Genomic DNA, 6,108 nt, shown 5'->3' on the forward strand with positions numbered 1-6,108 from the left:
TGTCACTGACAGGTTTGTCAGGCATAAAGAGAGAGACGGCTAAATTCTGACTGGCTGCAAAAAATCAATTACTGCCTTTTTCAGCTGGTAGCAATCCACTTTGGTAATACAGGCAGTTATCCTCATTACACTCCAAGAAGGTACAGCGTCACTTTTCTCCGACTACAGACGTGCCATGTGAGATGTTGCTCAGTTGTCTTTTATAGTTTCAGAGCTTTAAAGGAGTACCAGGATAAGTCAGCTCCTATCAAAGACAGAAAAGCTGAACTCAAAAGTTCCTAAAGGTCATTCAAAGCAATTAATTACTGGTAATGAAGTATCTGTGTACAAGGGCAAAAGCCACTGAAAGTTCAGCAGGCATGACAATGTGCGTTTGAGTACAAGATTCGAGTTTACTGAAATAGGGAGTGCTTGGTGAGAATCGCAGAGGGGTCCGTTCTCATTTTAGATTTTCCATGGCTTCCCAACAAGCTCACAAGACATAATGGCCTGATGAACAGCATGCCAGTCTGACCCAGCAGGTAAGTGAAGGCAGATTGGGCGTAGATTTATTCTTCCCTTTGTTCAACCATCAACACTGGCTGACTCCTGGTGTCACAGAAGGGATCTGTCTTGTACAGTCATAAAAAATGGCTATTTTTGCCTTTAAAAAATAATGTCTAAATGGGTAGTCATCTGTGAGCTGCTGGCAACATTTCTCTGAATTTTTATGTAAGTTGCAAACCAGACATCATTCCCAGAGCATTTTGAGGAGGCATTACCCTACCCCAGGTGCGCTTTCTTGAACTCCTGTAGCTCAAGAAGTTAGCACAGCTGCAGTCTAATTTCTTCTGCCCCTGTATGCCTCTGGCTGCTGCTGTTGCTGCCTTGTGCCCCAACAAATTTCCTTCTATCATGTGTCTCAGCAGGTAACATAAACACAGATGCTTCCTCTAGATAGCCACAGACTAGTTTTGCTACAAAATGTTTCTAATTTTAAAACATAAATCAAGAGAAATATGTAAGTGCCCATCTCTGCATTTTATCCAATATGGTATGTATTTAGGAGTCAGCATTACTACCAGCCACAGATTTTTTTATGATCATTTGAGGAGATCCATCACTGCCTAGCTCTATAGAGCCCCATCACTGCTCAAGGAGATGGATGCTGGGCACCTGGCCTGTCAGCAACCCGAGCCACTCCAGCATGATCATGACACACATACCAGTTGTCACCTCTACTATGTGCCTCCTGATGCACAGTGTGAGATATGCTGTGCTCCAACAGCTCTTCTTAACGTGCAGAATAACATCACCTCCAATTCACTTGTATTGTGTGTACAACAGTACTCCTAAGTAATGGTCATATTTTTATAAAAGTAATATATTAGATGACATGCTATGTATGCCTGAAGGCACAGGAAAGGTGAGAACAGGGATCTGCCTTTCTGAAGGCACCCAAGCAGCTTGTGAAAAACTGTGGCACCAGTTGTGGAGGTGCAGTAGGGTGCCTTGGGGCTAAGGGAAGCATGTTGGGTTGCCTACACGGACGTGACATGAGGTGAAGATCCTTGGAGCTGTATGGCAAGCTGTTTTTTCATATTGTACCCCCGGTATGAGTGCAGCCTCCCTCACCCCAGTACAGCATGAGCAGTGAGAGACTGTCTGAAATTAGAACACCTGCACTTGTCAGTGAGTGTGTTATGTCAGTGCATAATATAAATGCAGTAAATATATTTCTTGGGGGATGCCATGAGTAAAAGTATTGTTTGTGCCAGACAATGTGTTTGGCTTATTATCCTTAAGACACTGATCTCTTGTCAGACTTTTAGGCCAAAGACTGAGTCCAGCCTGCTAATATCATTCACCCACTTGCAAGCTGCCTTCCATGGCTTTTTTTCTCCAGGGCATTTTCTAAACTCCATGTTCACATGAGCACCCGTCCCAAGGTCAAAACATGGGTTTCCCTCCTCACTCAGGTGCCCATCCAGCCACATAGCAGGATAGTGCAGCCCCACTGTCACAGGGTAGCCAGTGTATGGCTTCATACAAGGGCCTTGATGAACTCCAGTTGACGGGTGTTGCAGATTTAACTAAATTCAGTGCTTTATTTTTCTCTCCTCCTTCTGTCAGTGGTTCAGCTTCTAGCCACGGCTTATGAAGAAATCTGTTCTACAGCTGTACGTGCAACATTTGTATGCAGCCACATGCCAGGACATCACTGCAGTTCAAAGCTCTGAGCTGATGACCCCACAGCTATCTGAGTCTTACATGGCTCATCAGGGCTCATCAGGCTCAAAGCCTCACAGCTGGTTGATGTCATTGCCTCTGCACAAGTTCCTTGACAGGTGAGTGCAAAACACAGTCAGTGCTGTTTTGGGGATTCTCGTAGTTTGGGGGATGCAGTACCTGCCCAAAAATATACCTCTCCACAAAAGCAGGTAAGCAAAAGCTACACACAATCACTGATATTTTCATGCAGAATACATTTTGCATTCTTGTAACAGCATCTATGATATTTTAGGCTCACAGCTACAGCTATGATAAAGTACAGAAAATTATGTTCATCTCATCTAAAGCCCCCATCTCAGCTTTCCGTGCTTAGAAGTTCTAGTTTTACTGTTGAAAAAGTCATTTATTTGAAAACAAATGGTTTCTTTGATAACGTATTAGAGCATTTATTGTAAAATGTACCAGACATATGTCCCCTCATCTCCTTTTTACTGTTAAGGGTCTCTTCTGCCCCTCACTTCCTTACCTTTCTTCAGGAGAAGGTCTCCAGGACATGCTGCCAAAGCAGAAGGTTCTAATGTGAAACAACAGGAAAATGTAGTGGGGAATGCACATCAGGTCTATCGGGATCAGATAGCCATAAACATTTGGAATAAAGCCAGAAACTGCCAGACTCACAAAACTTTGTAAAACTCTAGCTGTATTTGTCGGGGGCAAATGCTGCTTCACACATGCTACCTCATGATAAATTCCTGCTACAGGGCAGGAACTAAATGAGGTTAGTGGTGGGTAAGTTACTGAGACTGCTGTGACAGAGAAGCAAAACGGCTACATGGGTTGGCCCCCTACAAATAGTGCCTGAAAGCTAAATCCTCTTATTTCAGACTGGGGTAATGCTAGTAAGATCAGGCTTGCTAAGAATTTTTTGCATTCTCTGCAAATACCTACGTAAAGTAACCCAGTAAATTTTACAAGCACTTTGCCTGAGTAAGGACTGCATTGTTAGGCACTGTGAACTAGTCACTCTTCCTAAGAAAACCATCAGAATAATATACTGCGGTAACTTTTTCTTTACAAAGATTATCCACAAATACCTGCTTTCATAATGAGAGGCTGACAGTGGTATCTCTCTGGAATGATGGCTCCCAAAAGCCTCATGTGCAGCTGGCAGCTGAAGCAGTGACAGGAGAGTGGTGAGTGCTGGACTCCGCTCCCTGCTCAAGGAATTACTCCTGTTGTGGAAAACCAGCAAAAAAGTGGGGTAGGCTGCCAAGAACAGCAGTTGAGTAAGACCGCATTAGGTAACTGTTGGACAAAGCCAGGGAATAGCCTACTTACAGTTACTTCAGTGTCTCAGCATCTTACCTACTCTTAACCCCAGTGGTTCTGACTGTGTTTTATTACTACTCAGAGTTTATCAGCAGCAGCGTAGCCCGCCCCTCAAATTCACCCAAACAGCCTGGAACCACAGACAGCTGGCCAGCGGCCAGAACTCCTACCCAAAGTGAAGTGAAAGTGCAAACAAGCAGTGAGAAAGAACCTGCCCGCACTTGGTGAGAACAGGAATTATGTAAATCTCATGTTGGAGCAGGATAATGTTCCCCTTGCCTCTGGACAGGGCATGATCACTGTGGCTCTACTGAACAAAGAAATGAAAATACATCCCACTTTTCTTACTTGTCCTGTCTAGGGAAAAAAAGATTCACTTTTTTTTAGGCAATTAAAAAGTTTGACTGAACTACAGAATTATTATTATATATTTTCTGGGAACTTTCTCATTTTTATAAAGACACCCGGCAAAAAAGAAGCAAACAACCAACCAGTTCAAATTAGCAGTCATAAACACTCCCAGCTTGAGACAACATTTTGTGAACAAAATCTATGCTAAAAAACAAGTCATGTAAATTGCTATACTTGATACAGGCTGTGTAGAAATGTATCAGGTTGTGTCCATATATAACATGCCGTCATGTATTAAGTCTACGGCAAGGAGACAGAAATAAGGGAAGGGTGGCACAAGTGATCCAGTCTCTGCATTTTATAATACTAGTGCAAGATCACAACCACAGCCATCCTCTTTTTCCAAACCACAATATTAGCAAAAACATCCTCAAACTCTGAGTAGCATGGTGGGATCCCAGTCAAGGAACACTAGAAATACAACTAGTTTTTGATCTTCTGCTGTTTAACCAGGTAGGTCTCCTTGGCAACACCCTAGTAAAGCCTTTATGCTGGGGCAGTACAGGAACGCAGCATGTGGTGAGGCAGACAGTCTCAGGCAAAGAGGAAGATTTGCCTGCGTTTACTATTCAGATATCCAACCTGAGGATTGTGCTAGATCCTCATCTGCGGAATGGTGATGTATAATTACAGCACGTAGGCATCGTTTTTAATTTCTTTCTACTCTCTCTTTGCCTGGCCAAGCTATTGCAGCTCTTTAATATGCAGACCCTCCTTCCGATAACTCTGTGATTATGTGGGGAAGGATTGCTGCTCTGGGTAGTTACATAGGACACCAGTCCAGCAACACAAGACAGGGCAGTGAGCAAAGCAATATTTCTTCAACATGGCAGTCATGTTCATTCTCCACTGACTGCACTGCATGAATCTGAGGCTCTCTTGACCAGCTACTGACCCTAAATTCCTATTATAGAACATACCTTTTGTAGGATACTTCTCCTAGCCTAGTGCCGTGCTGCCAGCAGGAGCAGCACTGAAGTCAGGTCCTGGTTCGAACTGAGGGTAGGCTGGCAGGAAAAGCAGTTTTGAAAGCCCCTGGAACAGACAATCCACAGAGGGAGCAACGCAGCATTCCCAGCAGCAGCTCTCGGCTAGGCACAACAGCAGGCACAGCAAAGCCCTGGCTGCGCCCCAAGCAGCCGCCAGTGCCGGATGCCTGGCTTCGCTCTGGTAGCTTTATAGCTATACCCAAGCCGAGACCAAAGCTACCAGTAATGTTTACGAAGCCTCAGGTTAAACTGGTTTAGGTTATTCCCTACAAAACGTAAGAAGGAATGGATTTTCTTATGTCTTCTAAACAACACAAGAAAAATACTAGGAAGCCACCTTCCTCTTACACTGACAGATATTTAAGAGAGGCCTTGTGCTGGTTTTGGCTGGGAGAGAGTTGATTTACTTCATAGTAGCTGGTATGGGGCTATGTTTTGGATTTGTAATGAAAACCATGTTGATAATGCAGAGGTGTTTTAGTTCCTGCTAAAACACAGAGCCAAGGCCTTTTCTGCCTCTCACCTCACCCCACCAGTCAGGAGGCTGGGGGTGCCCAAGGGGTTGGGAGGGGACACGGCCAGGACAGCTGACCCCAACTGACCCAAAGGGACATTCCATATTCCATATGATGTCATGCTCAGCGTATAAAGTTGGGGGAAGAAGGAAGGGGGGGACATTTGCAGTGATGGCGTTTGTCTTCCCAAGTCACCATTACCCATGACGGAGCCCGGCTTTCCTGGAGATGGCTGAACACCTGCCTGCTGGTGGGAAGTGGTGGATGAATTCCTTGCTTTGCCTTGCTTTCGTGCACGGCTTCTGCTTTACCTATTAAACTGTCTTTATCTCAGCCCACGAGTTTTCTCACTTTTCCAGTTCTCTCCCCCATCCTACTGGGGAGCCAGCAGCTGTGTGGGGCCTAGTTACCAGCTGAGGTTAAACCACAACAGGCCTGTAAAAATTCACTTCCCAAAAGTTATTAAAAAAAAAAAGCTTTAATTTAAAAAATGTCTGTTTGACACCATACACAGTACCAGTTTTCCCTCTGCACACACACCTTGAAGAGAGCATTTCCCATGGCTGCGGCCAGCAGTTAGCCCCTGTTATGCCCTGCACCCCACCGGTAACCCATTTCAGAGGCTATGGCTGGGGCCTTCCCAAAAAGCTCCT

This window comes from Falco cherrug, chromosome 5, assembly GCF_023634085.1.
Source record: "Falco cherrug isolate bFalChe1 chromosome 5, bFalChe1.pri, whole genome shotgun sequence".
In the NCBI taxonomy this organism is placed as follows: domain Eukaryota; kingdom Metazoa; phylum Chordata; class Aves; order Falconiformes; family Falconidae; genus Falco; species Falco cherrug.